This window comes from Leguminivora glycinivorella, chromosome 8 (assembly GCF_023078275.1).
Source record: "Leguminivora glycinivorella isolate SPB_JAAS2020 chromosome 8, LegGlyc_1.1, whole genome shotgun sequence".
Taxonomy (NCBI): Eukaryota; Metazoa; Arthropoda; class Insecta; order Lepidoptera; family Tortricidae; genus Leguminivora; species Leguminivora glycinivorella.
Window position 1 is genome coordinate 5,537,847 of NC_062978.1, and position 12,473 is coordinate 5,550,319.

General features: G+C 39.1%; 1 protein-coding gene across 1 annotated transcript in view; it reads left to right on the forward strand.

Moving 5' to 3' along the window:
* LOC125228594 (LIM domain only protein 3-like) overlaps nucleotides 1-12,473 on the forward strand; it is a 102,845-nt gene that overhangs the window by 21,161 nt on the left and 69,211 nt on the right. The window contains exon 2 of the mRNA XM_048133222.1: nucleotides 1,843-1,875. The gene's annotated coding sequence lies outside the window, so the exon portion shown is untranslated. The remainder of the gene's footprint in view (nucleotides 1-1,842; nucleotides 1,876-12,473) is intronic.

Consider the following 12,473-nt stretch of genomic DNA (forward strand, 5'->3'; position numbering starts at 1 on the left):
TATCTTGTTTCATACTTTTTAGAGCACATTTTATAGTAGTCGGGTTTTAGTTTTTGAACTTATTTTTTATTAAAGACTGTACTCGCAAGGGCCATCAAATGTATGTTTCGTATTTACAGCATCTCTAGTATTGCAGGGCAGTACAGTTGCCATTTAAAGTTAAAATACTAACATTGAGTAATTTAATCCGTTGTTTTGTTTGTGTCACGTCCGCGCCGCGTGCGTACAATGCATCAAGTCCAGAAACAATGGCCGTTTAGCCGCTTATTAAGACAACCTAATTAAAATCCCTTTTGTATTGAAAGGAAAGTTTTACATTTTGTGCTGGAGTAATTATTTGTCAATTAAGGTTGGAATTGATACCCATTGTGAGAAATACTGGTTAACATTTTCAGTTTTTACTTTTTAGCGTAATGCCTGAGTGACGCTCATAGGGACCGTCCACATACAGGCGACGCATGTCCTGAGACGCGGAACGGACGTCAGCACCGCGTCGCTTGAGTGTAATTTAAAAAACGTCTCCTTAGTAAGGGACGAGCAACGGACGCGCAAGGGACGTCGCTTGGCGCGCCCCAGGCGACGCGGCGCGCGCCAAGCGACGCGTCGCCTGGGGGCGCGTCTTACGTCCTTCCTATACAAAATATACTGAGGAGACGGTTTTTAAATTACATTCGGGCGGCGTGGCGCTGACGTCCATTCCGCGTCTTACAACATGCGTCGCCTGTGTGGATGGTCCCATATAGGGCGTGCAGCGAGTGGTGTATTTTTTACATACCTAAAGATACGGACTTTGTCTCGTACCATATGAGTACCTACTCGTAGGTACCTTATACGCGTTTAAATTCCGTGAACCTTGCGGACTTGGTCACCCTCCACAATGACGTACCTAGTCCCATGGATCCAGAACCTCTGAGGTTCTTGGATACTTTTGTAAACGGCTGAACAATTAAGCATTAAATAAATCCCGTGTTATTAATAAGTCAATTAGTGATTGATATAAGGTGCTTTGGGGGAATTTCGAAAGTCGTCTAATTTCGAAAGTCGTATAAAACCACCATTATTTCCGTCATATCAAGATTCCCCTTTCATAATTACCCGAGCATTTCTGTGATTCGAAATTACCCTAATGCACCTTAATGCATGACTGTGAGTTCAGTTGCGCACCAGGACACTACATAAACCGTGCACACAAGACAGCTATGAGCCGAGTTCGAGAACGTGGTCTCTTCGACACACTTCACCGGGCGGATATGAGAGGCTATTTAATTTCCGCGCCTTCTGATCATTCTGTATTCAAATATATCAATTCAGGCAGTTTTCACAAGCTTTTGGTACATAAAAGCGTGGTTTACATATGTAATAGCGTGGCCAAATAGGGGTATTAGGTATTCCCGCAAAACTATTATTCGGTGCATCTTCGAAGGGCTGTGGCCTGATTCACCACAGTGACAGTTGTCGTCCGACAGTGACTTCGCCGTTCATTGCATGTTTAACAAAGAAATATTTTATGGATGCTGAGTAATAAGGTTACTTATCAAGCCAGAAATAAGCACAGAATTGTCAATGTTACTATATGGTGAGTTAGCCCACTGATGCAACGCATGAGCTGAGAGGCAAAGGGCGCATTAGGTAGGGCAGGTCGGGTGAACAATGCCTTCATGAACTTACACCCAGAGGCCAGAATGCTTGTAGATAGTAGATCTGCTTAAATTATGATTTATCTACAGACTTATGCAAAAAAATGTGCACCATATTGATGATGTCAGGTTCTTATAAACTTAGGGCTTAACTAAAACTTATTTTGAAAGGTAAAATATTAATACTATATTTCTTTTATTTCAGATTTTTTATCAACTTTGCTGTATTTAGCAGAAGGTAAGCCATTATGATGTATCAACAAATTTTATTCTGTTTTTTATTGGTCTCCATCATGTCCATAGTCTATACTTAGGTATCTATAAAATGCAGTTCCTAATGTCCTATCCTGTTTAACCACGGCAACAGAACCCGACTTTGACACTTCACCTTTCATTGCTTGTCCAACAAGTAAAATGTTGAAGCTGAGTATATAGGTAGTCACCGGCATAAATAATAGAAGATTTCTGTGCCTTGTCATATTAACGTATTGTTTGAAATGTCATACGAAATTGTCAAACGATTAAAAGCGACCAAGTACAGAAATCATCACTTCCTTATGCCGGTGACTGTACCAATACTAATACGAATGTTAATTATCAATCAACTAAAAGTATAAAAAAAAAATCAGTATACACTCGGGTGCAAAGAAATCGGACCACCCCAGCAATTTTAACATTTCTTCAATTTCTGTAAAAACTGTAAGCAACACCGCGATGTGTTATATACCAAATGAAAGCTACGGCTTTTCTTTACACATTCATATGCTTTTCAAAAGTTTCCGCCCAACATTTTCAGATTTTCAGGGCTTCGAACATTGCTGCCCTAAAAATGCGTACTGGAGTTAAACTTATGCCTAACGGGAAAAGTGGGGTTGCAGGGAAAATAAGGAAAAATGAAAACAATTTTCAGCTTTTCAATAACGTGTATTGCCTCCTCTAGCCTTACGATAAGCAATCATTCGGTTTTTCATTGACCTTATCAATTTCACCACGACGTCTTGAGGGATGCTCGCCCATTCTTCTTCAATCGCATGCCGCAACTGCAGCAAGGTTTCAGGGGCGGGATTTCTGGCCCGAACTCTTCTTTTCAACTCGTCCCATAGGTGCTCGATCGGGTTCAGGTCTGGACTTCGTGCTAGCCAATCCATAACCTCGATGCCGACCTCCTCCAGGTACTCCTTAGTGATCCGGGCCGTATGTGGTCGAGCGTTATCTTGCATGAGGATGAACTCGTCGCCGATGTATCCCGCGAATGGGATCACGTGTTCATCCAGGATTTCCTCGATGTACCGACGAGCAGTCAAACCACCCGGATTTGGCCTGGTACCTGGCCCTGTGATGAAAACGATGTCCGTCTTTGCTTCCAAAGAAATTCCTCCCCAGACCATTATTGATCCTCCTCCATAGGCGACACGTTCTTCGATGCAGCATTGCGAAAACCGCTCTCCAGGTCTTCGGTAGACTTGTGTCCGCCCATCGTTGCCGAACAAAGTGATCCTGCACTCGTCAGAAAAAAGCACAGGCCTCCATTGCTGAACGGTCCAATTTTCATGTTCCCGAGCGATGGCAAGTCGTGCAGTTTGGTGGTCTGGGGTGAGCTTTGGGCCATTGGCAGGTTTGTGAGCTGTCAATCCCTTCTCTAGCAGTCGTCTTCTGATGGTCCATCTGCTAACAACCACATTCCGGGTGTCTCGTAGCTTCTGCTGAAGCTGAACAGCATTCAGTCGACGGTTTCGCAGCGAGCATGTTACGATGAATCGGTCATCTCTCTCTGAAGTGATGCGATGTCTGCCTGATCCGGGTCTTCTGGAGAGAATGTGATCGTTGAGAAACCTCTGGTACACACGTTGAACTGATGATTTCGATAGGGTTAGTTGGCGAGCCACTTCACGCTGACTAAGACCATTTTGCAACAGGGCAACTGCTTGGCCAGCTTCAGCCTCGGTGGTATCCATTTTTCTTCAGTTTTTCCGGGGCAATTCGATGAGAGCAGTATTCAAGATGACGTATCAATCAGGAATGATGCACACACATTGACAATTACTGATTTTATGCCTAATTGCAAGTTCTTGTCAGTACATGTCTCAACGAGACATTTGGAGGGGGGTTGAATTCCCCGCCCAAATTTTACTCAATATCCACCCCCACCCTTGAATATTGATGTCATTTGATAGGGCAGAAAATTATCTAACACGTGGTATTAAAATTATTTCAGTCACGCTTATAGTTTTTACACAAATTGAGAAAACGTTAAAAATGCTGAGGTGGTCCGATTTCTTTGCACCCGAGTGTAGAAACAAACCAGAATAGATCTGCAATAAGTATATTAATTTCGACATACCTTTGAATTAGCATGCCACTTGCATCTTTTGTGCACTGGCAATCGGTAATATCGTTGATTAAACTACACCCCATCTCCGTGACGTCCCATTAGTATTAGTACCCTGCCGCAGGCATCAGTTAAGATAACGCACCCTACCCGCAATGATATTTACATTCAATTTAAACGTCGGTATGACGTGTGGCGGGGTGAAGTAAACACCTCAAATTTGAACCGACGTATATTGCACTTGAGCATACAGTGTAAGAGGGCAAATCTTGCGTTAGATTTAATTTATGACTTGTGAGTGTATGAGTGCAAGGACGCAATCTAGCGAAAGTTATTATATTCTCTATATACCGCGAATATTCGCAAAGGTTGTGTACACACATGTGGGGATACGGCGAATGTTTGCGACGGCATCTCTTGCTACCCAATGACGGCATAACCACAGTATAAGGACGACTCAGTAGTTAATCGGTATTTGGCTCTTTCGCATGCGCCGCGCGCGACACCGCAGCGCCACGGAGCGTACTGACGCGACCGGCATCCTCCGGTTCCACATGTACTTTCTGCACCTCGCTGCGTGCGAGCGCTACTCAAGGACAAACCGCGCGACGCAAAATTTGTTAGAAGAATTATTACTGGTTTTATACTGTGGCATAACTAATGTTCGCGCGGCGAATGTTTGCGTATCTCGCCACGCAACGACGACGCCATCTCAAATGTTTGCCAAATTCCTGTGTGGATGCAGCGTTTCATGCTGCTTGACGAATGTATGGTAAATGTTTCGCCGGCATTATTTTGGTTTTTAGGGGGGTGATGATATCAAAATTGGGGGGAGTGGAGTGGTCGGTGGTGATAGCAATGTTATTAAACTTATCGTTTGATCAGCTACCATCACCATCACTGTCGGACTAGCCGGGAGCCCCTTTGACGTCGACTATGCAAAAGGGGTGCAAGGGAATGTTGCATCGAAAACCTACCTGACTACTGTCTTAAGATGAATGACGCTATTTATGATTATGGGGAATTGAAACTTACAACTTTGGATAGGATTTAATAGGGTTGAGTAATAGAGCTGCTTAAATGATTTTTCCCCTCACTAGCTCGGAAACACGTGTTTTGTCCTTTAATACCAGCGGGTAAAAACGCATTTTATCCACTAGTGGGTAAAGTAATTTGACCTTGAATAAAGTCAAATTTACTGCTTTAAAATTGATAAAAGTAGGTGAATCTAGAAATAAAGATGATTTACCACCTGTAGAACTACTGGAAGCAGTGATAAACGCATTTTTTGCGTTGTAGTTTCCTCGCTATAGTCAGGGGAAAAGTTTTGTGTTATACTCGGGTGCAATGCAAATGTATTTTACTTCTCGTGTGTTGAAAAACGAGTAAGTGAAAGGATTCTATAGTTGAACCACGAGCGAAGCGAGTGGTTCGAGAATAGAATCCACACTCGGCGTTAAAATACAACTTTGCCCCTTTGTATAACAAATGACTATTTCCCCTCACTAGCTCGGAAACACGTGTTTTGTCCTTTAATACCAGCGGGTAAAAACGCATTTTATCCACTAGTGGGTAAAGTAATTTGACCTTGAATAAAGTCAAATTAACGGCTTTAAAATTGATAAAAGTAGGTGAATCTAGTAATAAAGACGATTTACCACTGCACCTGTGGAACTACTGGAAGCAGTGATAAACGCATTTTTTTGCGTTGTATTAGTTTCCTCGCTATAGTGAGGGGAAAAATTTTGTGTTACACTCGGGTGCAAATGTATTTTACTTCTCGTGTGTTAAAAAACTCGCAAGTTCAGGATTCTATTCTCGAACCACTCGCTTCGCTCGTGGTTCAACTATAGAATCCTTTCACTTGCTCGTTTTTCAATTCCACACTCGGCGTTAAAATACAACTTTGCCCCCTTGTATTGTAAATAACTATTCTTCACTATTATTTACAAGGATTTATCAGATTTGTTTTTTAGGTCCAGGTGACTTACCAGTCTTACCACGTCACTGCTATATCATTTATACCTGTATATTCTTGTTGGCACAATGAATAGGTACCTACTTCGTTGGCACGTAAGCGCCAGGAGATAGCGCGCGTTGCACCTCGGAGACCAAAGATAAGAATAGGTAACTTCGTACAGCAAAATCTGTAAACAGAATCGAGCTTATGGTAAAGTACAGTAATGTTATTCATAAATTTTACTTAGCTGTTTTTTAACCTACAATATAATACGAGTAGTCTTCAATGCCCAATTACCGCGCATAAGTTTTAGTGTTTTTAATCCTTATTTAATAATTATCATAAATAAAAATATAATTTGACGGCCATAATATAATTAACTTATTTAATTTATTTTCTATTAATTGAAAAACCTAAATTATATAAGCAATTTATAGATTCATATAGATAGTAATCTTATAGAAATTAATTTTGAAATACATGTTGATTTAATGTTGTAAATATCGAAATAGATTTAATAATTTTAATTGTATCTTTAATTTAATTTAATTTTTTATATTTAATTTAATGTCTGAATTTTATCTTTATTTTTAAATTTTTATTGACGATTTTTCAATGTTTAAATTCTGTGCTTTTATTTTTATTGTAATGTATATATCTATGGGTCATTTGCCTAAAATAAAATCTTTGATTTGATATTTTAATAGCGAGCTTAGCTAAGACGCCAAAAGTTGGTGCCTTAGCGAACGAAACGAAAACCTATCTTTGAGATAGGTACGTAGCTATTTTCATACCTCCATTATTTTACTTTCAACTGGCCTTTTCTATCGGTCGTCTTTTGAACAGCCCCTCAGGTGTGTTAAAACAGTAAAAATGCATTTATTTCTACCTTCTTATGAAAGTTAAGGCCGCCTTATGTTTTGAGTGACAAATCCAATTTCATTCTCGACTGCCCCTGCCCGCCCCGCGCCCCGCGGACCGATCAGACCTTATCCAAATTGGATCTTGAATAATAAAGAATCGGGCCGATTGGATTTTATTCCTTAAATTCAATTAGCACGAGGGTCGTGTGTGACTGCAGACGAAAGATAGAGGCATATTATCGTATTAAAAGGGTCGCATGGGTTTATTTTGGACGGAGTGTACTTTAAGCTGAAGACTAAATCGCAAATCACAACACCCTCCATTTTATCGGATTAATCTTTTTAAATCTATTTTATACCGAACTTAGAAATGCTTATTAAAATGATTTATAAACACCAAAAACATTAAGTTGGAATATTTACAAACGTTTATAAATAAATAAAATAAAATAAAAAAATAAATAAATATTATAGGGCATTCTTACACAGATTGACTGAGGCCCACGGTAAGCTCAAGAAGGCTTGTGTTGTGGTTACTCAGACAACGATATATATAATATATAAATACTTATATACATAGAAAACATCCATGACTCAGGAACAAATATCTGTGCTCATCGCAAAAATAAATGCCCTTACCGGGATTCGAACCCGGGACCGCGGCGCAGCAGGCAGGGTCACTACTGACTGCGCCAGACCGGTCGTCTGAAGAATATTTTAATAATTTAACCATTTTAAAAGATACCAACCAGTTGTTTCTATTTTACAGTTAAGTCGAAGTCATAGAGTAACACCGACCTAAGCTGACCTCAATAATGGCATTAATTCCTAATGCATGTTTTAATCTGTTCTCCATATAAGTTGCCTTGTTTTGAACTTCTCTAACGGTTCTTTGCTCTTTATTCCTTCGGTCATCCAAGTTGACAAATTTTTTTCATTGTCATATTTTTTGGAATCTAGTACCTACTGCCATTTTATTACTTATCTGTGTGGATAAAGTATCCGTCACGCTTTGGCAAGTATGTCAGTGTGAGAGTGACAGATGTCTTAATCCACATTATGATAAGTGATAAAGTGATAACATACACCGGCGGAAACAGTAAAAAAATAAAAGAGCGTGATTTTTATAACAAAAAAAGTTTATGAATTTCTAAGCGTCTTTTATTTGATATTTTTCGTCTTCGTACAAAAAATGCTGTACGAGTAGATTATCTTCTTAGGCCAGAACCAAAATATACCACAATAATGGAGATGAAACAGTCACCAAATTAAATGAGAATTAATGTTAGTTTCGAGACTTGCTAATGGAAAAATATTGTTAGTTAGATTCTACATATTGAATGTTTTGTAAACATCAGCTAAGTCCGAGATTTTAAGAGACATTCGAATTAAAAGCATTATCTTGTCTCTCAAAGTTAACGTGTTATATTTTATAAAAAGCTTAAGTATAATAGTTATAATTTATATAAGGAACTCAAAAAACCGGCCAAGAGCGTGTCGGGCCACGCTCAGTGTAGGGTTCCGTAGTTTTCCGTATTTTTCTCAAAAACTACTGAACCTATCAAGTTCAAAACAATTTTCCTAGAAAGTTTTTATAAAGTTCTACTTTTGCGATTTTTTTCATATTTTTTAAACATACGGTTCAAAAGTTAGAGGGGGGGGACGCACTTTTTTTTCCTTTAGGAGCGATTATTTCCGAAAATATTAATATTATCAAAAAACGATCTTAGTAAACCCTTATTCATTTTTAAATACCTATCCAACAATATATCACACGTTGGGGTTGAAATGAAAAAAAATATCAGCCCCCACTTTACATGTAGGGGGGGTACCCTAATAAAACATCTTTTTCCATTTTTTATTTTTGCACTTTGTTGGCGTGATTGATATACATTTTGGTACCAAATTTCAGCTTTCTAGTGCTTACGGTTACTGAGATTATCCGCGGACGGACGGACGGACGGACGGACAGACAGACATGGCGAAACTATAAGGGTTCCTAGTTGACTACGGAACCCTAAAAAAGGTGTCAACTGTCAGTTACTCAGATCTGTAACTGTCAATGTTATTCAACACTCCATTTGTAGGTTCTAATCGCATTCAAATAATATTTGTGTACTTTTGTAAACATTTTTACAAATTGTGCAAAACCTTATAATTCACTTTGAATGTAAAGATAGTTGTAGGTAAGTAATTGATTTACTTTAAAACCACTCTAGACATAGTTAGTTAGTATAGCTGTGTAAGAATGTCCTATAATATTTATTCAATTTTATAGTTACCTTGTATGAATATTCACGTATCATACTTCTAGGTGATTTCTTGTTTATTTATATTGCAGTAATAACAGTTATGCATACAATTATGTAAATAATGGTGTTTATATTAGTCTGCTAATTCGAAACATGCACTTGACATTCTTACTTGTAAGTAAGAATTGATATTGAAATTAAATCTTAGCTCTTTCACGAAGGTAAAGTTCTCATAACCCCCCCCCCCCCCCCCCCCCGACATAGTGGACCGATTTTCATGAAACATGACTAAGAACACTCCCGACTAACTCAACTCAACTTTCAAACGAAAAAACTTAATATAAATCGGTTCCCCAAGCTAGACGAACAGAAATAAAAATCTATGAAAATAATTATGTTAGAGTTTCAAATTTCTAAATGTCATTTTTCAATAAAGGTCTTAGTCAAGTTACAAAGCTAAAGCCAGTAATTAACCTCAGTCCATTAAACTGTAATAAATTGCGATATTATCGGCTGCATGTGACATTACATCGAAATCTACTCAAAGTAATGGAAGCGATTTAAAGAGAATCGGAGCGATAAGAGTGTTTTATAAAAGGGTCCGTTCAGATTAGGACCGCTATATTTCTAAGGCAATTAAAATATTATTAATGTGTATTAAGCCTATCACGTCACGTTTAATTGGTCTGAAGTTTAAAGCCGCTTATCTTGAAGCCGATTGCACGAACGCCAAAGATTTCGATGGTTAGGATAAGGCAAACTCAAAATTATTGTAGAAAAAGTACCATTTTTTACATCAGCATTGTTGAAATTTATAATTATAATAATTTTGACTTATTATTCTTGTTTCTTGCGCCTTGGTGGAACGCTGCAATGCGATTGGTTGATGAGTACGCATCGCGCGCGCGATTGGTATCATAGATTGCACGCTTGGCTCGCTTCGCGCATAAAAGCGACAATGGTCACTGTAGGTACTGGCAGCATTTTTAGTAAGTACCAGTTTATGTTCATATAGTCTTACTTTAGACCATATGTCAGGCAGGTCCTTACATAGTAATATAAATATCAATGACGAACGCTATTTAACTTTCGTTCCGTAGATTTTAAATGTTAAAGTAACTTGCAGCAAGTTCAGAGAGCGGAGTTTTTGAACAAATGTACTTAACGCCGTGGCTTGCGTAGGCGATGGTCGCGCGATGGTCGCGCGACGGCGATGCGACGCATACGAAATCAAACCTTATCGATATGGAAGTATGAGACGCGACGGCGACGGTGGCGCGACGGTCGCGCGACCGTCGCCCAAGCAAGACACGGCGTAACGCTTTTATTTATACCTTCGAAGACCGGAAAAATTATGTGACACGCTCTTATGGCTCTACAAATAAGATCGTTCATGTTATAGATTAGATAGCATAATTGCAAATGACATCCAGCCCCTCTAACACCACTTGCCTTGTCGCGCGCGAGTCCATACTTGAAGTCGCGCTTGATGTATGGACTCGCGCGCGACAAGGCAAGTTGTGCTAAGGGTCAGGTATATACTGGTACGCTTAAGCTTCGTTAGTTTGACGGAAGAGCGTAGAGAGAGCTAGCTAGAGCGTATTTATGTTTTATGTGGTACGTTTTGCTTGAGAACGCCACATATGGTCTGTAGCACACTGTCCTTATGGCTTAAACTCACATAATATGGTGTTAATTGAAACAGCATGCTCCGTTGGTTCACACTTCGTAAGACCCTGGACTGTTCATGAAGATAACTGTAAGTCAACACACTAAGAGCTATATTTGATTGGCTGACTCATTAAAAGGATTACAACAGACAGTACCGTTTTTTGTCCATTACACGTCCATTAATATCAAACTGTAAGCATAACAAAACGTATGCTAATTATTAGAATTACATGTACAGGCACAGACAAGATGATATTGCGGTATTAGAAGGTTAGGTATATCATGAAATAGTAGTTAGCAATATTAAAACAGAATAACTTTATTACTAACTGGAAATTAGTAATAATGTCATAAACATTTATTGGCCTGATTTCTGCGCTTTTGCAAGAACTTAATTAACAACAAAACTAAAGTTCCTTTGAAGTCATGTTCTTATAGAAACTAAATTAAAAAACCGGCCAAGAGCATGTCGGGCCACGCTCAGTGTAGGGTTCCGTAGTTTTCCGTATTTTTCTCAAAAACTACTGAACCTATCAAGTTCAAAACTAGAAAGTCTTTATGAAGTTCTACTTTTGTGATTTTTTTCATATTTTTTAAACATATGGTTCAAAAGTTAGAGGGGGGGGGGCACATTTTTTTTCCTTTAGAGGCGATTATTTCCGAAACTATTAATATTATCAAAAAACCATTTTAGTAAACCCTTATTCAAAATACCTATCCAATAATATATCACACGATGGGGTTGGAATAAAAAAAAAATCTGTTCCCACTTTACATGTAGGGGGGGTACGCTAACAAAACATTTTTTTCCACTTTTTATTTTACCACTTTGTCGGCGTGATTGATATACATATTGGTACCAAATTTCAGCTTTCTAGTGCTAACGGTCGCTGAGATTATCCTCGGACGGACGGATGGACGGACGGACAGACGGACAGACGGACAGACAGACATGGCGAAACTATAAGGGTTCCTAGTTGACTACGGAACCCTAAAAAGAATGTATTGTATACGTTCTATATATAGCTTTCATCTAGCTATAGCTGGTCGCGCGATAGACGATAAAATATCAGGCCGTCCCTATCGCACTTACAAATAGTGTGCGATAGGGACGGCCTGCTATTTTATCATTTATCGCGCGACCATAATTGCCTGCCTGAACGTTCATTTATATACACCTTATATTATATTAACCTCGTAAGGCCACCATAGTTAGTTATCCTATTTTCAATTTGAACCCTGTTATTTATATATGTAAATTGGTAAGAATTTCGAGTGTTTCAAAAACCAATGAAACAAAAGAAATGCTACGTTTAAAAGATTCAAATTACTTAGGTTGCAACAACTATGTACATTGTAATGTACATTGGGCCTTACGAGGTTAAAATACTGAATGTTAGGGATGAGTGTTGATGGACGCAGAGGGAGAAGTAAATCCAAACAACGATGGGATGACAAAGAGATAATAAGTGAGTAAGTGGTGAGATGTCGAAAGATAGAGGAAGATGAATGTAACTTGTACCAACCCCGTGGGATAAGGGTAGGAGGAAGAAGAAAGTTAGTGCGCTTTCACATTATCTGATCCGATATCGGATGTAGGACCGATATCCCACATATTTGACAACCGGTCTGGCGTAGTTGATAGTGACCCTGCCTGCTACGCCGCGGTCCCGGGTTCGAATCCCAGTAGGGGCATTTATTTGTGTGATAAGCACAGATATTTGTTCCTGAGTCATGGATGTTTTCTATGTAGGTATATAA